The following is a 24,034-nucleotide window of genomic DNA, read 5'->3' as shown; positions in this document are numbered from 1 at the left end:
CAGTTGGAACTGGCCAAGCTTCAGGTTGCAAATGGGTCCAAGGGTCCTGGACATGGGTCTGGGGCTTCCTCGCATCCACGGTTTCCGAAAGATCTGCTCAGTGTGTATGAAGAAAGGAATGACATTATGGACTGGCTGAATGCGTTTGAGTATGCATGCGAGGTTCAAGAAGTTGACAATGCTGATAAGATTGCGTGGTTGCTCAGTAGACTGCCCCATTCTGGCTGTAGTGCCATTATGGAAATGTCAAAGGCTGAGCGAGCTGATTTCGCAATGTTAAAGCAAACTCTCATTTTAAAGATTGGGAAGACTCCGGCCCAATATTTAAAGCGTTTTCGAGAGTATAAGAAAAAGGAAGGTGGTACTTGGGTATCTTATGTCGCTGAATCCTTGAAAAACTTAACTGGCTGGGTCGAAGGTTATAAGATTTCTACCTTCGAAGGCATGATAAATCTTGTCATGCTGGAACACATTTTTGCTTCTTCTTCCCCGGAGCTTAAGCAGCATTTGGCCGATTCGAAGGAGATAGATCCTAAGAAGCTGGCCATTGCAGCAGACTTATGGGTGTCACATCGAGTGTCCCATAAGGACAAAACTCATCCTGGTAAGCAGGAGGAAGGGAAAAAGTCCAAAGATATGGAGGGTGGGGAATCTGCTAAATCTTCTTCCCATAAGGGCCACAAAAAGAAAAACAAGGGTAAGACACAAGAGAACTCACAGGGTAGTGGAGGTCAGCCTCCGAAACAGAACTCTGGTTACAATAAGCCTCCCTACGTAAACAGACCCACTGGGGCTTGTTTTTCTTGTGGAGCAACTGACCACGTGAAGGGGGATCCCCGTTGTGAGGTTAGACCTTTGGGGGTCCACTCCGCTAATCTGGCCTTCTCCTCCTACGAGGAAGAAGAGATTACAGGAGCATCCTTCTCCTCAGACTCATTTTCCAGCGGAACAGAGGCTGAGGTAGTTTTAGTGTCCCTGGGTTCCTGGGAGCCTAAAGTCGCAGAGGCTTATGCTAGGATTCCGGATAATACCAAGCACTACTTTAAAGACAGTGTGCTGATCAATGGAGTGGATCAAGTTTGATATTAGAAGCATTGAGATAACAAATCTCATGATATCGGAAGGGTCTCAGGATTGGAATGGGAAGGAGTTGGATATCACATCTCATGATAAAGGAAGGGTCTAAGGTTTGGAAGGGGAAGGATTTGGATATCACATCTCATGTTATAGGACGGGTCTCAGGTTTGGTATTAGAAGCATTGAGATATCAAGTCTCATGGTATAAGAAGGGTCTCAGAATTGGAATGGGAAGGAGTTGGATATCACATCTCAAGCTATAGGAAGCGTCTCAGGATTGGAATGGGAAGGAATTGGATATCACATCTCATGTTATAGGAAGGGTCTCAGGTTTTTTATTAGAAACATTGAGATATCACATCTCATGTTATAGGACGGTTCCCAGGTTTGGTATTAGAAGCATTGAGATATCACATCTCATGGTATAGGAAGGGTCTCAGGGATGGAATGGGAAGGAGTTGGATATCACATCTCATGCTAAAGGAAGGGTCTCAGGTTTGGTAGAAGCATTGAGATATCACATCTCATGCTATAGGAAGGGTCTCAGGATTTGAATGGCAAGGAGTTGGATATCACATCTCATGCCATAGGAAGGGTCTCAGGTTTGGTATAAGCATTGAGATATCACATCTCTGCTATCGGAAGGTTCTCAGGATTGGATTGGGAAGGAGTTGGATATCCCTTCTCATGCGATAGGAAGTGTCTCAGGTTGGAATGGGAAGGAATTGGATATCACATCTCATGTTATAGGAAGGATCTCAGGTTTGGTATTAGAAGCATTGAGATATCACATCTCATGCTATAGGAAGGGTCTCAGGATTGGAATGTGAAGGATTTGGATATCACATCTCATGCTAAAGGAAGGGTCTCAGGTTTGGTAGAAGCATTGAGATATCACATCTCATGCTATAGGAAGGGTCTCAGGATTTGAATGGCAAGGAGTTGGATATCACATCTCATGCCATAGGAAGGGTCTCAGGTTTGGTATAAGCATTGAGATATCACATCTCTGCTATCGGAAGGTTCTCAGGATTGGATTGGGAAGGAGTTGGATATCCCTTCTCATGCTATAGGAAGTGTCTCAGGTTGGAATGGGAAGGAGTTGAATATCACATCTCATGTTATAGGAAGGGTCTCAGGATTGGAATGGGAAGGATTTGGATATCACATCTCTTGCTATAGGAAGGGTCTCAGGATTGGAATGGGAAGGATTTGGATATCACATCTCATGTCATAGGAAGGATCTCAGGTTTGGTATTAGAAGCATTGATATATCACATCTCATGCTATAGGAATGGTCTCAGGATTGGAATGGGTAGGAGTTGGATATTACATTCTTGCTATAGGAAGGGTCTCATGTTTGGAATGGGAAGGAGTTGGATATCACATATGCTATAGGAAGTGTCTCAGGTTTGGAACGGGAAGGAGTTGGATATCACATCTCATGTTATAGGAAGGGTCTCAGGTTTGGTATAAGCATTGAGATATCACATCTCTGCTATCAGGAGTGGCTCAGGATTGGAATGGGAAGGAGTTGGATATCCCATCTCATGTTAAAGGACAGGTCTCTGGTTTGGTATTAGAATCATTGAGATATCACATCGCATGCTGTAGGAAGGGTCTAAGGATTGGAATGGGATGGACTTGGATATCACATCCCATGCTACAGGTAGGCTCTCAGGTTTGGTATAAGCATTGAGATATCACATCTCATGCTATAGGAAGGGTCTCAGGATTGGAATGGGAAGGATTTTGATATCACATCTCATGCTATAGGAAGGGTCTCAGGTTTGGTATAAGCATGGAGATATCACTTCTCATGCTATAGGAAGGGTCTCAGGATTGGAATGGGAAGGTGTTGGATATCACATCTCATGCTATAGGAAGGGTCTCAGATTTGGTATAAGCATTGAGATATCACATCTCATGCTATTGGAAGGGTCTCAGGATTGGAATGGGAAGGAGTTGTATATGACATCTCAGGCCTTAGGAAGGGTCTCAGGTTTGGTATAAGCACTGAGATATCACATCTCTGCTATCGGAAGGGTCTCAGGATTGGAATGGGAAGGAGTTGGATATCCCATCTCATGTTATAGGAAGGGTCTCAGGTTTGGTATTAGAAGCATTGAGATATCACATCTCATGCTATAGGAAGGGTCTCAGGATTGGAATGGGAAGGACTTGGATGTCACATCTCATGCTATAGGGAGGGTCTCAAGTTTGATATTAGAAGCATTGAGATAACAAATCTCATGATATCGGAAGGGTCTCAGGATTGGAATGGGAAGGAGTTGGATATCACATCTCATGATAAAGGAAAGGTCTAAGGTTTGGAAGGGGAAGGATTTGGATATCACATCTCATGTTATAGGACGGGTCTCAGGTTTGGTATTAGAAGCATTGAGATATCAAGTCTCATGGTATAAGAAGGGTCTCAGAATTGGAATGGGAAGGAGTTGGATATCACATCTCAAGCTATAGGAAGCGTCTCAGGATTGGAATGGGAAGGAGTTTGATATCACATCTCATGCCATAGTATTGGTCTCAGGTTTGGTAGAAGCATTGGGATATCACATCTCATGCTATCGGAAGGGTATCAGTATTGGATTTGGAAGGAGTTGGATATCCCATCTCATGCTATAGGAAGGGTCTCATGTTAGAATGGGAAGGAGTTGGATATCACATTTCATGTTATAGGAAGGGTCTCAGGATTGGAATGGGAAGGACTTGGATATCATATCTCATGCTATAGGAAGGCTCTCAGGTTTGGAAGGGGAAGGAGTTGGATATCACATTTCATGTTAGAGGAAGGATCTCAGGTTTGGTATAAGCATTGAGATATCACATCTTATGCTATAGGAAGGGTCTCAGGATTGGAATGGGAAGAAGTTGGATATCACATCTCATGCTATAGGAAGGGTCTCAGGATTGGAATGGGAAGGAGTTGGATATCACATCTCATGTTATAGGAAGGATCTCAGGTTTTTTATTAGAAGCATTGAGACATCACATCTCATGCTATAGGAAGGGTCTCAGGATTGGAATGGGAAGGAGTTGGATATCACATCTCATGCTATAGGAAGGGTCTCAGGTTTGGTATATGCATTGAGATATCACATTCCATGCTATAGGAAGGGTCTCAGGATTGGAATGGGAAGGATTTGGATATCACATCTTATGCTATAGGAAGGGTCTCAGGTTTGGTATAAGCATTGAGATATCACATCTCATGCTATAGGAAGGGTCTCAGGGTTGGAATGGGAAGGAGTTGTATATGACATCTCATGCCATAGCAAGGGTCTCAGGTTTGGTATAAGCATTGAGGTATCACATCACATGCTATAGGAAGGGTCTCGGGATTGGAATGGGAAGGACTTGGATATCACATCTCATGCTATAGGCAGGGTCTCAGGTTTGGAAAGGGAAGGAGATGGATATCACATTTCATGTTAGAGGTAGGATCTCAGGTTTGGTATTAGAGGCATTGAGATATCACATCTCATGCTATCAGAAGGGTCTCAGGATTGGAATGGGAAGGAGTTGGATATCACATTTCATGCTAAAGGGAGGGTCTCAGGTTTGGAAGGGGAAGGATTTGGAAATCACATCTCATATTATAGGAAGGATCTCAGGTTTGGTATTAGAAGCATTGAGATATCACATCTCATGCTATCGGAAGGATCTCAGGTTTGGTATAAGAGGCATTGAGATATCACATCTCATGCTATCATAAGGGTCTCAGGATTGGAATGGGAAGGAGTTGGATATCACATCTCATGTTATAGGAAGGATCTCAGGTTTGGTATTAGAAGCATTGAGACATCACATCTCATGCTATAGGAAGGGTCTCAGGATTGGAATGGGAAGGAGTTGGATATCACATCTCATGCTATAGGAAGGGTCTCAGGTTTGGTAGAAGCATTGAGATATCACATCTCATGCTATAGGAAGGGTCTCAGGATTGGAATGGGAAGGATTTGGATATCACATCTTATGCTATAGGAAGGGTCTCAGGTTTGGTATAAGCATGGAGATATCACTTCTCATGCTATAGGAAGGGTCTCAGGATTGGAATGGGAAGGAGTTGGATATCACATCTCATGCTATAGGAAGGGTCTCAGATTTGGTATAAGCATTGAGATATCACATCTCATGCTATAGGAAGGGTCTCAGGATTGGAATGGGAAGGAGTTGTATATGACATCTCAGGCCATAGGAAGGGTCTCAGATTTGGTATAAGCATTGAGATATCACATCTCATGATATCGGAAGGGTCTCAGGATTGGAATGGGAAGGAGTTGGATATCACATCTCATGATAAAGGAAGGGTCTAAGGTTTGGAAGGGGAAGGATTTGGATATCACATCTCATGTTATAGGACGGGTCTCAGGTTTGATATTAGAAGCATTGAGTTATCAAGTCTCATGGTATAAGAAGGGTCTCAGGATTGGAATGGGAAGGAGTTTGATATCACATCTCATGCCATAGTATGGGACTCAGGTTTGGTAGAAGCATTGGGATATCAAATCTCATGCTATCGGAAGGGTATCAGTATTGGATTTGGAAGGAGTTGGATATCCCATCTCATGCTATAGGAAGGGTCTCAGGTTGGAATGGGAAGGAGTTGGATATCACATTTCATGTTATAGGAAGGGTCTCAGGATTGGAATGGGAAGGACTTGGATATCATATCTCATGCTATAGGAAGGCTCTCAGGTTTGGAAGGGGAAGGAGTTGGATATCACATTTCATGTTAGAGGAAGGATCTCAGGTTTGGTATTAGAGGCCTTGAGATATCACATCTCATGCTATAGGAAGGGTCTCAGGATTGGAATGGGAAGGAGTTGGATATCACATCTCAAGCTATAGGAAGGGTCTCAGGTTTGGTATAAGCATTGAGATATCACATCTCATGCTATAGGAAGGGTCTCAGGATTGGAATGGGAAGAAGTTGGATATCACATCACATGCTATAGGAAGGGTCTCAGGTTTGGTATAAGCATTGAGATATCACATCTCATGCTATAGGAAGGGTCTCAGGATTGGAATGGGAAGGAGTTGTATATGCCATCTCATGCCATAGGAAGGGTCTCAGGTTTTGTATAAGCATTGAGATATCACATCACATGCTATAGGAAGGGTCTCAGGATTGGAATGGGAAGGAGTTGGATATCACATCTCATGCTAAAGGGAGGGTCTCAGGTTTGGAAGGGGAAGGATTTGGAAATCACATCTCATATTATAGGAAGGATCTCAGGTTTGGTATTAGAAGCATTGAGATATCACATCTCATGCTATCGGAAGGATCTCAGGTTTGGTATAAGAGGCATTGAGATATCACATCTCATGCTATCATAAGGGTCTCAGGATTGGAATGGGAAGGAGTTGGATATCACATCTCATGCTATAGGAAGGGTCTCAGATTTGGTATAAGCATTGAGATATCACATCTCATGCTATAGGAAGGGTCTCAGGATTGGAATGGGAAGGAGTTGGATATCCCATCTGAGTTGGATATCCCATCTCATGTAATAGGAAGGGTCTCAGGTTTGGTATTAGAAGCATTGAGATATCACATCTCATGCTATAGGAAGGGTCTCAGGATTGGAATGGGGAGGACTTGGATGTCACATCTCATGCTATAGGGAGGGTCTCAAGTTTGATATTAGAAACATTGAGATAACAAATGTCATGATATCGGAAGGGTCTCAGGATTGGAATGGGAAGGAGTTGGATATCACATCTCATGATAAAGGAAGGGTCTAAGGTTTGGAAGGGGAAGGATTTGGATATCACATCTCATGTTATAGGACGGGTCTCAGGTTTGGTATAAGCATTGAGATATCACATCTCATGCTATAGGAAGGGTCTCAGGATTGGAATGGGAAGGAGTTGGATATCCCATCTGAGTTGGATATCCCATCTCATGTTATAGGAAGGGTCTCAGGTTTGGTATTAGAAGCATTGAGATATCAAGTCTCATGGTATAGAAAGAGTCTCAGAATTGGAATGGGAAGAAGTTGGATATCACATCTCAAGCTATAGGAAGGGTCTCAGGATTGGAATGGGAAGGAGTTTGATATCACATCTCATGCCATAGTATGGGTCTCAGATTTGGTAGAAGCATTGGGATATCACATCTCATGCTATCGGAATGGTATCAGTATTGGATTTGGAAGGAGTTGGATATCCCATCTCATGCTATAGGAAGGGTCTCAGGATTGGAATGGGAAGGACTTGGATATCACATCTCATGCTATAGGCAGGGTCTCAGGTTTGGAAAGGGAAGGAGATGGATATCACATTTCATGTTAGAGGTAGGATCTCAGGTTTGGTATTAGAGGCATTGAGATATCACATCTCATGCTATCAGAAGGGTCTCAGGATTGGAATGGGAAGGAGTTGGATATCACATCTCATGCTAAAGGGTGGGTCTCAGGTTTGGAAGGGGAAGGATTTGGAAATCACATCTCATATTATAGGAAGGATCTCAGGTTTGGTATTAGAAGCATTGAGATATCACATCTCATGCTATCGGAAGGATCTCAGGTTTGGTATAAGAGGCATTGAGATATCACATCTCATGCTATCATAAGGGTCTCAGGATTGGAATGGGAAGGAGTTGGATATCACATCTCATGTTATAGGAAGGATCTCAGGTTTGGTATTAGAAGCATTGAGACATCACATCTCATGCTATAGGAAGGGTCTCAGGATTGGAATGGGACGGAGTTGTAGATGACATCTCAGGCCATAGGAAGGGTCTCAGGTTTGATATAAGCATTGAGATATCACATCTCTGCTATCGGAAGGGTCTCAGGATTGGAATGGGAAGGAGTTGGATATCCCATCTGAGTTGGATATCCCATCTCATGTTATAGGAAGGGTCTCAGGTTTGGTATTAGAAGCATTGAGATATCACATCTCATGCTATAGGAAGGGTCTCAGGATTGGAATGGGGAGGACTTGGATGTCACATCTCATGCTATCGGGAGGGTCTCAAGTTTGATATTAGAAGCATTGAGATAACAAATCTCATGATATCGGAAGGGTCTCAGGATTGGAATGGGAAGGAGTTGGATATCACATCTCATGATAAAGGAAGGGTCTAAGGTTTGGAAGGGGAAGGATTTGGATATCACATCTCATGTTATAGGACGGGTCTCAGGTTTGGTATTAGAAGCATTGAGATATCAAGTCTCATGGTATAGGAAGGGTCTCAGAATTGGAATGGGAAGAAGTTGGATATCACATCTCAAGCTATAGGAAGGGTCTCAGGATTGGAATGGGAAGGAGTTTGGTATCACATCTCATGCCATAGTATGGGTCTCAGATTTGGTAGAAGCATTGGGATATCACATCTCATGCTATCGGAATGGTATCAGTATTGGATTTGGAAGGAGTTGGATATCCCATCTCATGCTATAGGAAAGGTCTCAGGTTGGAATGGGATGGAGTTGGATATCACATTTCATATTATAGGAAGGGTCTCAGGTTTGGAATGGGAAGGAATTGGATATCACATCTCATGTTATAGGAAGGATCTCTGGTTTGGTATTAGAACCATTGAGATATCACATCTCATGCTATAGGAAGGGTCTCAGGATTGGAATGCGAAGGATTTGGATATCACATCTCATGCTAAAGGAAGGGTCTCAGGTTTGGTAGAAGCGTTGAGCTATCACATCTCTGCTATCGGAAGGGTCTCAGGATTGGATTGGGAAGGAGTTGGATATCCCTTCCCATGCTATAGGAAGGGTCTCAGGATTTGAATGGCAAGGAGTTGGATATCACATATCATGCCATAGGAAGGGTCTCAGGTTTGGTATAAGCATTGAGATATCACATCTCTGCTATCGGAAGGGTCTCCGGATTGGATTGGGAAGGAGTTGGATATCCCTTCTCATGCTATAGGAAGTGTCTCAGGTTGGAATGGGAAGGAGTTGGATATCACATCTCATGTTATAGGAAGGGTCTCAGGATTGGAATGGGAAGGATTTGGATATCACATCTCTTGCTATAGGAAGGGTCTCAGGATTGGAATGGAAGGAGTTGGATATCACATATGCTATAGGAAGTGTCTCAGGTTTGGAACGGGAAGGAGTTGGATATCACATCTCATGTTAGAAGAAGGATCTCAGGTTTGGTATTAGAGGCCTTGAGATATCACATCTCATGCTATAGGAAGGGTCTCAGGTTTGGTATAAGCATTGAGATATCACATCTCATGCTATAGGAAGGGTCCCAGCATTGGAATGGGAAGGAGTTGTATATGACATCTCATGCCATAAGAAGGGTCTCAGGTTTGGTATAAGCATTGAGATATCACATCACATGCTATAGGAAGGGTCTCAGGATTGGAATGGGAAGGACTTGGATATCACAGCTCATGCTATAGGCAGGGTCTCAGGTTTGGAAAGGGAAGGATTTGAATATCACATCACATGTTATAGGAAGGATCTCAGGTTTGGTATTAGAGGCATTGAGATATCACATCTCATGCTATCGGAAGGGTCTCAGGATTGGAATGGGAAGGAGTTGGATATCACATCTCATGCTATAGGAAGGGTCTCAGGTTTGGAACGGGAAGGAGTTGGATATCACATCTCGTGTTATAGGAAGAGTCTCAGGTTTGGTATAAGCATTGAGATATCACATCTCTGCAATTGGAAGTGTCTCAGGATTGGGATGGGAAGGATTTGGATATCACATCTCATGCTATAGGAAGGGTCTCAGGTTTGGAACGGGAAGGAGTTGGATATCACATCTCATGTTATAGGAAGAGTCTCAGGTTTGGTATAAGCATTGAGATATCAAATCTCTGCAATCGGAAGTGTCTCAGGATTGGAACGGGAAGGAGTTGGATATCCCATCTCATGTTATAGGACTGGTCTCAGGTTTGGTATTAGAAGCATTGAGATATCACATCGCATGCTGTAGGAAGGGTCTCAGGTTTGGAATGGGAAGGAATTGGATATCACATCTCATGTCATAGGAAGGATCTCAGGTTTGGTATTAGAAGCATTGAGATATCACATCTCATGCTATAGGAATGGTCTCAGGATTGGAATGGGAAGGAGTTGGATATTACATTCTTGCTATGGGAAGGGTCTCATGTTTGGAATTGGAAGGAGTTGGATATCACATATGCTATAGGAAGGGTCTCAGGTTTGGATTGGGAAGGAGTTGGATATCACATCTCATGTTATAGGAAGGGTCTCAGGTTGGTATACGCATTGAGATATCACATCTCTGCTATCGGAAGGGTCTCAGGATTGGAATGGGAAGGAGTTGGAAATCCCATCTCATGTTATAGGAAGGGTCTCAGGTTTGGTATTAGAAGCATTGAGATATCACATCTCATGCTATAGGAAGGGTCTCAGGATTGGAATGGGGAGGACTTGGATGTCACATCTCATGCTATAGGGAGGGTCTCAAGTTTGATATTAGAAGCATTGAGATAACAAATCTCATGATATCGGAAGGGTCTCAGGATTGGAATGGGAAGGAGTTGGATATCACATCTCATGATAAAGGAAGGGTCTAAGGTTTGGAAGGGGAAGGATTTGGATATCACATCTCATGTTATAGGACGGGTCTCAGGTTTGGTATTAGAAGCATTGAGATATCAAGTCTCATGGTATAGGAAGGGTCTCAGAATTGGAATGGGAAGGAGTTGGATATCACATCTCATGCTATTGGAAGGGTATCAGTATTGGATTTGGAAGGAGTTGGATATCCCATCTCATGCTATAGGAAGGGTCTCAGGTTGGAATGGGAAGGATTTGGATATCACATTTCATGTTATAGGAAGGGTCTCAGGATTGGAATGGGAAGGACTTGGATATCATATCTCATGCTATAGGAAGGCTCTCAGGTTTGGAAGGGGAAGGAGTTGGATATCACATTTCATGTTAGAGGAAGGATCTCAGGTTTGGTATTAGAGGCCTTGAGATATCACATCTCATGCTATAGGAAGGGTCTCAGGATTGGAATGGGAAGGAGTTGGATATCACATCTCAAGCTATAGGAAGGGTCTCAGGTTTGGTATAAGCATTGAGATATCACATCTCATGCTATAGGAAGGGTCTCAGGATTGGAATGGGAAGGAGTTGGATATCACATCTCATATTATAGGAAAGATCTCAGGTTTGGTATTAGAAGCATTGAGACATCACATCTCATGTTATAGGAAGGGTCTTAGGATTGGAATGGGAAGAAGTTGGATATCACATCTCATGCTATAGGAAGGGTCTCAGGTTTGGTATAAGCATTGAGATATCACATCTCATGCTATAGGAAGGGTCTCAGGATTGGAATGGGAAGGAGTTGTATATGACATCTCATGCCATAGGAAGGGTCTCAGGTTTGGTATAAGCATTGAGATATCACATCACATGCTATAGGAAGGGTCTCAGGATTGGAATGGGAAGGACTTGAATATCACATCTCATGCTATAGGCAGGGTCTCAAGTTTGATATTAGAAGCATTGAGATAACAAATCTCATGATATCGGAAGGGTCTCAGGATTGGAATGGGAAGGAGTTGGATATCACATCTCATGATAAAGGAAGGGTCTAAGGTTTGGAAGGGGAAGGATTTGGATATCACATCTCATGTTATAGGACGGGTCTCAGGTTTGGTATTAGAAGCATTGAGATATCAAGTCTCATGGTATAGGAAGGGTCTCAGGATTGGAATGGGAAGGAGTTGTATATGACATCTCAGGCCATAGGAAGGGTCTCAGATTTGGTATAAGCATTGAGATATCACATCTCATGATATCGGAAGGGTCTCAGGATTGGAATGGGAAGGAGTTGGATAACACATCTCATGATAAAGGAAGGGTCTAAGGTTTGGAAGGGGAAGGATTTGGATATCACATCTCATGTTATAGGACGGGTCTCAGGTTTGGTATTAGAAGCATTGAGATATCAAGTCTCATGGTATAAGAAGGGTCTCAGGATTGGAATGGGAAGGAGTTTGATATCACATCTCATGCCATAGTATGGGACTCAGGTTTGGTAGAAGCATTGGGATATCACATCTCATGCTATCGGAAGGGTATCAGTATTGGATTTGGAAGGAGTTGGATATCCCATCTCATGCTATAGGAAGGGTCTCAGGTTGGAATGGGAAGGAGTTGGATATCACATTTCATGTTATAGGAAGGGTCTCAGGATTGGAATGGGAAGGACTTGGATATCATATCTCATGCTATAGGAAGGCTCTCAGGTTTGGAAGGGGAAGGAGTTGGATATCACATTTCATGTTAGAGGAAGGGTCTCAGGTTTGGTATTAGAGGCCTTGAGATATCACATCTCATGCTATAGGAAGGGTCTCAGGATTGGAATGGGAAGGAGTTGGATATCACATCTCAAGCTATAGGAAGGGTCTCAGGTTTGGTATAAGCATTGAGATATCACATCTCATGCTATAGGAAGGGTCTCAGGATTGGAATGGGAAGAAGTTGGATATCACATCACATGCTATAGGAAGGGTCTCAGGTTTGGTATAAGCATTGGGATATCACATCTCATGCTATAGGAAGGGTCTCAGGATTGGAATGGGAAGGAGTTGTATATGCCATCTCATGCCATAGGAAGGGTCTCAGGTTTTGTATAAGCATTGAGATATCACATCACATGCTATAGGAAGGGTCTCAGGATTGGAATGGGAAGGAGTTGGATATCACATCTCATGCTAAAGGGAGGGTCTCAGGTTTGGAAGGGGAAGGATTTGGAAATCACATCTCATATTATAGGAAGGATCTCAGGTTTGGTATTAGAAGCATTGAGATATCACATCTCATGTTATCGGAAGGATCTCAGGTTTGGTATAAGAGGCATTGAGATATCACATCTCATGCTATCATAAGGGTCTCAGGATTGGAATGGGAAGGAGTTGGATATCACATCTCATGTTATAGGAAGGATCTCAGGTTTGGTATTGGAAGCATTGAGACATCACATCTCATGCTATAGGAAGGGTCTCAGATTTGGTATAAGCATTGAGATATCACATCTCATGCTATAGGAAGGGTCTCAGGATTGGAATGGGAAGGAGTTGTATATGACATCTCAGGCCATAGGAAGGGTCTCAGGTTTGATATAAGCATTGAGATATCACATCTCTGCTATCGGAAGGGTCTCAGGATTGGAATGGGAAGGAGTTGGATATCCCATCTGAGTTGGATATCCCATCTCATGTTATAGGAAGGGTCTCAGGTTTGGTATTAGAAGCATTGAGATATCACATCTCATGCTATAGGAAGGGTCTCAGGATTGGAATGGGGAGGACTTGGATGTCACATCTCATGCTATAGGGAGGGTCTCAAGTTTGATATTAGAAACATTGAGATAACAAATGTCATGATATCGGAAGGGTCTCAGGATTGGAATGGGAAGGAGTTGGATATCACATCTCATGATAAAGGAAGGGTCTAAGGTTTGGAAGGGGAAGGATTTGGATATCACATCTCATGTTATAGGACGGGTCTCAGGTTTGGTATTAGAAGCATTGAGATATCAAGTCTCATGGTATAGAAAGGGTCTCAGAATTGGAATGGGAAGAAGTTGGATATCACATCTCAAGCTATAGGAAGGGTCTCAGGATTGGAATGGGAAGGAGTTTGATATCACATCTCATGCCATAGTATGGGTCTCAGATTTGGTAGAAGCATTGGGATATCACATCTCATGCTATCGGAATGGTATCAGTATTGGATTTGGAAGGAGTTGGATATCCCATCTCATGCTATAGGAAGGGTCTCAGGATTGGAATGGGAAGGACTTGGATATCACATCTCATGCTATAGGCAGGGTCTCAGGTTTGGAAAGGGAAGGAGATGGATATCACATTTCATGTTAGAGGTAGGATCTCAGGTTTGGTATTAGAGGCATTGAGATATCACATCTCATGCTATCAGAAGGGTCTCAGGATTGGAATGGGAAGGAGTTGGATATCACATCTCATGCTATCGGAAGGATCTCAGGTTTGGTATAAGAGGCATTGAGATATCACATCTCATGCTATCATAAGGGTCTCAGGATTGGAATGGGAAGGAGTTGGATATCACATCTCATGTTATAGGAAGGATCTCAGGTTTGGTATTAGAAGCATTGAGACATCACATCTCATGCTATAGGAAGGGTCTCAGGATTGGAATGGGAAGGAGTTGTATATGACATCTCAGGCCATAGGAAGGGTCTCAGGTTTGATATAAGCATTGAGATATCACATCTCTGCTATCGGAAGGGTCTGAGGATTGGAATGGGAAGGAGTTGGATATCCCATCTGAGTTGGATATCCCATCTCATGTTATAGGAAGGGTCTCAGGTTTGGTATTAGAAGCATTGAGATATCACATCTCATGCTATAGGAAGGGTCTCAGGATTGGAATGGGGAGGACTTGGATGTCACATCTCATGCTATAGGGAGGGTCTCAAGTTTGATATTAGAAGCATTGAGATAACAAATCTCATGATATCGGAAGGGTCTCAGGATTGGAATGGGAAGGAGTTGGATATCACATCTCATGATAAAGGAAGGGTCTAAGGTTTGGAAGGGGAAGGATTTGGATATCACATCTCATGTTATAGGACGGGTCTCAGGTTTGGTATTAGAAGCATTGAGATATCAAGTCTCATGGTATAGGAAGGGTCTCAGAATTGGAATGGGAAGAAGTTGGATATCACATCTCAAGCTATAGGAAGGGTCTCAGGATTGGAATGGGAAGGAGTTTGGTATCACATCTCATGCCATAGTATGGGTCTCAGATTTGGTAGAAGCATTGGGATATCACATCTCATGCTATCGGAATGGTATCAGTATTGGATTTGGAAGGAGTTGGATATCCCATCTCATGCTATAGGAAAGGTCTCAGGTTGGAATGGGATGGAGTTGGATATCACATTTCATATTATAGGAAGGGTCTCAGGTTTGGAATGGGAAGGAATTGGATATCACATCTCATGTTATAGGAAGGATCTCTGGTTTGGTATTAGAACCATTGAGATTTCACATCTCATGCTATAGGAAGGGTCTCAGGATTGGAATGCGAAGGATTTGGATATCACATCTCATGCTAAAGGAAGGGTCTCAGGTTTGGTAGAAGCGTTGAGCTATCACATCTCTGCTATCGGAAGGGTCTCAGGATTGGATTGGGAAGGAGTTGGATATCCCTTCCCATGCTATAGGAAGGGTCTCAGGATTTGAATGGCAAGGAGTTGGATATCACATATCATGCCATAGGAAGGGTCTCAGGTTTGGTATAAGCATTGAGATATCACATCTCTGCTATCGGAAGGGTCTCCGGATTGGATTGGGAAGGAGTTGGATATCCCTTCTCATGCTATAGGAAGTGTCTCAGGTTGGAATGGGAAGGAGTTGGATATCACATCTCATGTTATAGGAAGGGTCTCAGGATTGGAATGGGAAGGATTTGGATATCACATCTCTTGCTATAGGAAGGGTCTCAGGATTGGAATGGAAGGAGTTGGATATCACATATGCTATAGGAAGTGTCTCAGGTTTGGAACGGGAAGGAGTTGGATATCACATCTCATGTTAGAAGAAGGATCTCAGGTTTGGTATTAGAGGCCTTGGATATCACATCTCATGCTATAGGAAGGGTCTCAGGTTTGGTATAAGCATTGAGATATCACATCTCATGCTATAGGAAGGGTCCCAGCATTGGAATGGGAAGGAGTTGTATATGACATCTCATGCCATAAGAAGGGTCTCAGGTTTGGTATAAGCATTGAGATATCACATCACATGCTATAGGCAGGGTCTCAGGATTGGAATGGGAAGGACTTGGATATCACAGCTCATGCTATAGGCAGGGTCTCAGGTTTGGAAAGGGAAGGAGATGGATATCACATTTCATGTTAGAGGTAGGATCTCAGGTTTGGTATTAGAGGCATTGAGATATCACTTCTCATGCTACCAGAAGGGTCTCAGGATTGGAATGGGAAGGAGTTGTATATCACATCTCATGCCAAAGGGAGGGTCTTAGGTTTGGAAGGGGAAGGATTTGAATATCACATCACATGTTATAGGAAGGATCTCAGGTTTGGTATTAGAGGCATTGAGATATCACATCTCATGCTATCGGAAGGGTCTCAGGATTGGAATGGGAAGGAGTTGGATATCACATCTCATGCTATAGGAAGGGTCTCAGGTTTGGAACGGGAAGGAGTTGGATATCACATCTCGTGTTATAGGAAGAGTCTCAGGTTTGGTATAAGCATTGAGATATCACATCTCTGCAATTGGAAGTGTCTCAGGATTGGGATGGGAAGGATTTGGATATCACATCTCATGCTATAGGAAGGGTCTCAGGTTTGGAACAGGAAGGAGTTGGATATCACATCTCATGTTATAGGAAGAGTCTCAGGTTTGGTATAAGCATTGAGATATCAAATCTCTGCAATCGGAAGTGTCTCAGGATTGGAACGGGAAGGAGTTGGATATCCCATCTCATGTTATAGGACTGGTCTCAGGTTTGGTATTAGAAGCATTGAGATATCACATCGCATGCTGTAGGAAGGGTCTCAGGTTTGGAATGGGAAGGAATTGGATATCACATCTCATGTCATAGGAAGGATCTCAGGTTTGGTATTAGAAGCATTGAGATATCACATCTCATGCTATAGGAATGGTCTCAGGATTGGAATGGGAAGGAGTTGGATATTACATTCTTGCTATGGGAAGGGTCTCATGTTTGGAATTGGAAGGAGTTGGATATCACATATGCTATAGGAAGGGTCTCAGGTTTGGATTGGGAAGGAGTTGGATATCACATCTCATGTTATAGGAAGGGTCTCAGGTTGGTATACGCATTGAGATATCACATCTCTGCTATCGGAAGGGTCTCAGGATTGGAATGGGAAGGAGTTGGAAATCCCATCTCATGTTATAGGAAGGGTCTCAGGTTTGGTATTAGAAGCATTGAGATATCACATCTCATGCTATAGGAAGGGTCTCAGGATTGGAATGGGGAGGACTTGGATGTCACATCTCATGCTATAGGGAGGGTCTCAAGTTTGATATTAGAAGCATTGAGATAACAAATCTCATGATATCGGAAGGGTCTCAGGATTGGAATGGGAAGGAGTTGGATATCACATCTCATGATAAAGGAAGGGTCTAAGGTTTGGAAGGGGAAGGATTTGGATATCACATCTCATGTTATAGGACGGGTCTCAGGTTTGGTATTAGAAGCATTGAGATATCAAGTCTCATGGTATAGGAAGGGTCTCAGAATTGGAATGGGAAGGAGTTGGATATCACATCTCATGCTATTGGAAGGGTATCAGTATTGGATTTGGAAGGAGTTGGATATCCCATCTCATGCTATAGGAAGGGTCTCAGGTTGGAATGGGAAGGATTTGGATATCACATTTCATGTTATAGGAAGGGTCTCAGGATTGGAATGGGAAGGACTTGGATATCATATCTCATGCTATAGGAAGGCTCTCAGGTTTGGAAGGGGAAGGAGTTGGATATCACATCTCAAGCTATAGGAAGGGTCTCAGGTTTGGTATAAGCATTGAGATATCACATCTCATGCTATAGGAAGGGTCTCAGGATTGGAATGGGAAGGAGTTGGATATCACATCTCATATTATAGGAAAGATCTCAGGTTTGGTATTAGAAGCATTGAGACATCACATCTCATGTTATAGGAAGGGTCTTAGGATTGGAATGGGAAGAAGTTGGATATCACATCTCATGCTATAGGAAGGGTCTCAGGTTTGGTATAAGCATTGAGATATCACATCTCATGCTATAGGAAGGGTCTCAGGATTGGAATGGGAAGGAGTTGTATATGACATCTCATGCCATAGGAAGGGTCTCAGGTCTGGTATAAGCATTGAGATATCACATCACATGCTATAGGAAGGGTCTCAGGATTGGAATGGGAAGGACTTGAATATCACATCTCATGCTATAGGCAGGGTCTCAAGTTTGATATTAGAAGCATTGAGATAACAAATCTCATGATATCGGAAGGGTCTCAGGATTGGAATGGGAAGGAGTTGGATATCACATCTCATGATAAAGGAAGGGTCTAAGGTTTGGAAGGGGAAGGATTTGGATATCACATCTCATGTTATAGGACGGGTCTCAGGTTTGGTATTAGAAGCATTGAGATATCAAGTCTCATGGTATAGGAAGGGTCTCAGGATTGGAATGGGAAGGAGTTGTATATGACATCTCAGGCCATAGGAAGGGTCTCAGATTTGGTATAAGCATTGAGATATCACATCTCATGATATCGGAAGGGTCTCAGGATTGGAATGGGAAGGAGTTGGATAACACATCTCATGATAAAGGAAGGGTCTAAGGTTTGGAAGGGGAAGGATTTGGATATCACATCTCATGTTATAGGACGGGTCTCAGGTTTGGTATTAGAAGCATTGAGATATCAAGTCTCATGGTATAAGAAGGGTCTCAGGATTGGAATGGGAAGGAGTTTGATATCACATCTCATGCCATAGTATGGGACTCAGGTTTGGTAGAAGCATTGGGATATCACATCTCATGCTATCGGAAGGGTATCAGTATTGGATTTGGAAGGAGTTGGATATCCCATCTCATGCTATAGGAAGGGTCTCAGGTTGGAATGGGAAGGAGTTGGATATCACATTTCATGTTATAGGAAGGGTCTCAGGATTGGAATGGGAAGGACTTGGATATCATATCTCATGCTATAGGAAGGCTCTCAGGTTTGGAAGGGGAAGGAGTTGGATATCACATTTCATGTTAGAGGAAGGGTCTCAGGTTTGGTATTAGAGGCCTTGAGATATCACATCTCATGCTATAGGAAGGGTCTCAGAATTGGAATGGGAAGGAGTTGGATATCACATCTCATGCTATTGGAAGGGTATCAGTATTGGATTTGGAAGGAGTTGGATATCCCATCTCATGCTATAGGAAGGGTCTCAGGTTGGAATGGGAAGGATTTGGATATCACATTTCATGTTATAGGAAGGGTCTCAGGATTGGAATGGGAAGGACTTGGATATCATATCTCATGCTATAGGAAGGCTCTCAGGTTTGGAAGGGGAAGGAGTTGGATATCACATTTCATGTTAGAGGAAGGATCTCAGGTTTGGTATTAGAGGCCTTGAGATATCACATCTCATGCTATAGGAAGGGTCTCAGGATTGGAATGGGAAGAAGTTGGATATCACATCTCAAGCTATAGGAAGGGTCTCAGGTTTGGTATAAGCATTGAGATATCACATCTCATGCTATAGGAAGGGTCTCAGGATTGGAATGGGAAGGAGTTGGATATCACATCTCATATTATAGGAAAGATCTCAGGTTTGGTATTAGAAGCATTGAGACATCACATCTCAAGTTATAGGAAGGGTCTTAGGATTGGAATGGGAAGAAGTTGGATATCACATCTCATGCTATAGGAAGGGTCTCAGGTTTGGTATAAGCATTGAGATATCACATCTCATGCTATAGGAAGGGTCTCAGGATTGGAATGGGAAGGAGTTGTATATGACATCTCATGCCATAGGAAGGGTCTCAGGTTTGGTATAAGCATTGAGATATCACATCACATGCTATAGGAAGGGTCTCAGGATTGGAATGGGAAGGACTTGAATATCACATCTCATGCTATAGGCAGGGTCTCAAGTTTGATATTAGAAGCATTGAGATAACAAATCTCATGATATCGGAAGGGTCTCAGGATTGGAATGGGAAGGAGTTGGATATCACATCTCATGATAAAGGAAGGGTCTAAGGTTTGGAAGGGGAAGGATTTGGATATCACATCTCATGTTATAGGACGGGTCTCAGGTTTGGTATTAGAAGCATTGAGATATCAAGTCTCATGGTATAGGAAGGGTCTCAGGATTGGAATGGGAAGGAGTTGTATATGACATCTCAGGCCATAGGAAGGGTCTCAGATTTGGTATAAGCATTGAGATATCACATCTCATGATATCGGAAGGGTCTCAGGATTGGAATGGGAAGGAGTTGGATAACACATCTCATGATAAAGGAAGGGTCTAAGGTTTGGAAGGGGAAGGATTTGGATATCACATCTCATGTTATAGGACGGGTCTCAGGTTTGGTATTAGAAGCATTGAGATATCAAGTCTCATGGTATAAGAAGGGTCTCAGGATTGAAATGGGAAGGAGTTTGATATCACATCTCATGCCATAGTATGGGACTCAGGTTTGGTAGAAGCATTGGGATATCACATCTCATGCTATCGGAAGGGTATCAGTATTGGATTTGGAAGGAGTTGGATATCCCATCTCATGCTATAGGAAGGGTCTCAGGTTGGAATGGGAAGGAGTTGGATATCACATTTCATGTTATAGGAAGGGTCTCAGGATTGGAATGGGAAGGACTTGGATATCATATCTCATGCTATAGGAAGGCTCTCAGGTTTGGAAGGGGAAGGAGTTGGATATCACATTTCATGTTAGAGGAAGGGTCTCAGGTTTGGTATTAGAGGCCTTGAGATATCACATCTCATGCTATAGGAAGGATCTCAGGATTGGAATGGGAAGGAGTTGGATATCACATCTCAAGCTATAGGAAGGGTCTCAGGTTTGGTATAAGCATTGAGATATCACATCACATGCTATAGGAAGGGTCTCAGGATTGGAATGGGAAGAAGTTGGATATCACATCACATGCTATAGGAAGGGTCTCAGGTTTGGTATAAGCATTGAGATATCACATCTCATGCTATAGGAAGGGTCTCAGGATTGGAATGGGAAGGAGTTGTATATGCCATCTCATGCCATAGGAAGGGTCTCAGGTTTTGTATAAGCATTGAGATATCACATCACATGCTATAGGAAGGGTCTCAGGATTGGAATGGGAAGGAGTTGGATATCACATCTCATGCTAAAGGGAGGGTCTCAGGTTTGGAAGGGGAAGGATTTGGAAATCACATCTCATATTATAGGAAGGATCTCAGGTTTGGTATTAGAAGCATTGAGATATCACATCTCATGCTATCGGAAGGATCTCAGGTTTGGTATAAGAGGCATTGAGATATCACATCTCATGCTATCATAAGGGTCTCAGGATTGGAATGGGAAGGAGTTGGATATCACATCTCATGTTATAGGAAGGATCTCAGGTTTGGTATTGGAAGCATTGAGACATCACATCTCATGCTATAGGAAGGGTCTCAGGATTGGAATGGGAAGGAGTTGGATATCACATCTCATGCTATAGGAAGGGTCTCAGATTTGGTATAAGCATTGAGATATCACATCTCATGCTATAGGAAGGGTCTCAGGATTGGAATGGGAAGGAGTTGTATATGACATCTCAGGCCATAGGAAGGGTCTCAGGTTTGATATAAGCATTGAGATATCACATCTCTGCTATCGGAAGGGTCTCAGGATTGGAATGGGAAGGAGTTGGATATCCCATCTGAGTTGGATATCCCATCTCATGTTATAGGAAGGGTCTCAGGTTTGGTATTAGAAGCATTGAGATATCACATCTCATGCTATAGGAAGGGTCTCAGGATTGGAATGGGGAGGACTTGGATGTCACATCTCATGCTATAGGGAGGGTCTCAAGTTTGATATTAGAAACATTGAGATAACAAATGTCATGATATCGGAAGGGTCTCAGGATTGGAATGGGAAGGAGTTGGATATCACATCTCATGATAAAGGAAGGGTCTAAGGTTTGGAAGGGGAAGGATTTGGATATCACATCTCATGTTATAGGACGGGTCTCAGGTTTGGTATTAGAAGCATTGAGATATCAAGTCTCATGGTATAGAAAGGGTCTCAGAATTGGAATGGGAAGAAGTTGGATATCACATCTCAAGCTATAGGAAGGGTCTCAGGATTGGAATGGGAAGGAGTTTGATATCACATCTCATGCCATAGTATGGGTCTCAGATTTGGTAGAAGCATTGGGATATCACATCTCATGCTATCGGAATGGTATCAGTATTGGATTTGGAAGGAGTTGGATATCCCATCTCATGCTATAGGAAGGGTCTCAGGATTGGAATGGGAAGGACTTGGATATCACATCTCATGCTATAGGCAGGGTCTCAGGTTTGGAAAGGGAAGGAGATGGATATCACATTTCATGTTAGAGGTAGGATCTCAGGTTTGGTATTAGAGGCATTGAGATATCACATCTCATGCTATCAGAAGGGTCTCAGGATTGGAATGGGAAGGAGTTGGATATCACATCTCATGCTAAAGGGTGGGTCTCAGGTTTGGAAGGGGAAGGATTTGGAAATCACATCTCATATTATAGGAAGGATCTCAGGTTTGGTATTAGAAGCATTGAGATATCACATCTCATGCTATCGGAAGGATCTCAGGTTTGGTATAAGAGGCATTGAGATATCACATCTCATGCTATCATAAGGGTCTCAGGATTGGAATGGGAAGGAGTTGGATATAACATCTCATGTTATAGGAAGGATCTCAGGTTTGGTATTAGAAGCATTGAGACATCACATCTCATGCTATAGGAAGGGTCTCAGGATTGGAATGGGAAGGAGTTGTATATGACATCTCAGGCCATAGGAAGGGTCTCAGGTTTGATATAAGCATTGAGATATCACATCTCTGCTATCGGAAGGGTCTCAGGATTGGAATGGGAAGGAGTTGGATATCCCATCTGAGTTGGATATCCCATCTCATGTTATAGGAAGGGTCTCAGGTTTGGTATTAGAAGCATTGAGATATCACATCTCATGCTATAGGAAGGGTCTCAGGATTGGAATGGGGAGGACTTGGATGTCACATCTCATGCTATAGGGAGGGTCTCAAGTTTGATATTAGAAGCATTGAGATAACAAATCTCATGATATCGGAAGGGTCTCAGGATTGGAATGGGAAGGAGTTGGATATCACATCTCATGATAAAGGAAGGGTCTAAGGTTTGGAAGGGGAAGGATTTGGATATCACATCTCATGTTATAGGACGGGTCTCAGGTTTGGTATTAGAAGCATTGAGATATCAAGTCTCATGGTATAGGAAGGGTCTCAGAATTGGAATGGGAAGAAGTTGGATATCACATCTCAAGCTATAGGAAGGGTCTCAGGATTGGAATGGGAAGGAGTTTGGTATCACATCTCATGCCATAGTATGGGTCTCAGATTTGGTAGAAGCATTGGGATATCACATCTCATGCTATCGGAATGGTATCAGTATTGGATTTGGAAGGAGTTGGATATCCCATCTCATGCTATAGGAAAGGTCTCAGGTTGGAATGGGATGGAGTTGGATATCACATTTCATATTATAGGAAGGGTCTCAGGTTTGGAATGGGAAGGAATTGGATATCACATCTCATGTTATAGGAAGGATCTCTGGTTTGGTATTAGAACCATTGAGATATCACATCTCATGCTATAGGAAGGGTCTCAGGATTGGAATGCGAAGGATTTGGATATCACATCTCATGCTAAAGGAAGGGTCTCAGGTTTGGTAGAAGCGTTGAGCTATCACATCTCTGCTATCGGAAGGGTCTCAGGATTGGATTGGGAAGGAGTTGGATATCCCTTCCCATGCTATAGGAAGGGTCTCAGGATTTGAATGGCAAGGAGTTGGATATCACATATCATGCCATAGGAAGGGTCTCAGGTTTGGTATAAGCATTGAGATATCACATCTCTGCTATCGGAAGGGTCTCCGGATTGGATTGGGAAGGAGTTGGATATCCCTTCTCATGCTATAGGAAGTGTCTCAGGTTGGAATGGGAAGGAGTTGGATATCACATCTCATGTTATAGGAAGGGTCTCAGGATTGGAATGGGAAGGATTTGGATATCACATCTCTTGCTATAGGAAGGGTCTCAGGATTGGAATGGAAGGAGTTGGATATCACATATGCTGTAGGAAGTGTCTCAGGTTTGGAACGGGAAGGAGTTGGATATCACATCTCATGTTAGAAGAAGGATCTCAGGTTTGGTATTAGAGGCC

Source organism: Ambystoma mexicanum, chromosome 7p, assembly GCF_040938575.1.
Source record: "Ambystoma mexicanum isolate Mex_15411 chromosome 7p, UKY_AmexF1_1, whole genome shotgun sequence".
In the NCBI taxonomy this organism is placed as follows: domain Eukaryota; kingdom Metazoa; phylum Chordata; class Amphibia; order Caudata; family Ambystomatidae; genus Ambystoma; species Ambystoma mexicanum.
The sequence above is the reverse complement of the archived record's forward strand: the minus strand, read 5'-3'. Positions refer to the sequence as shown.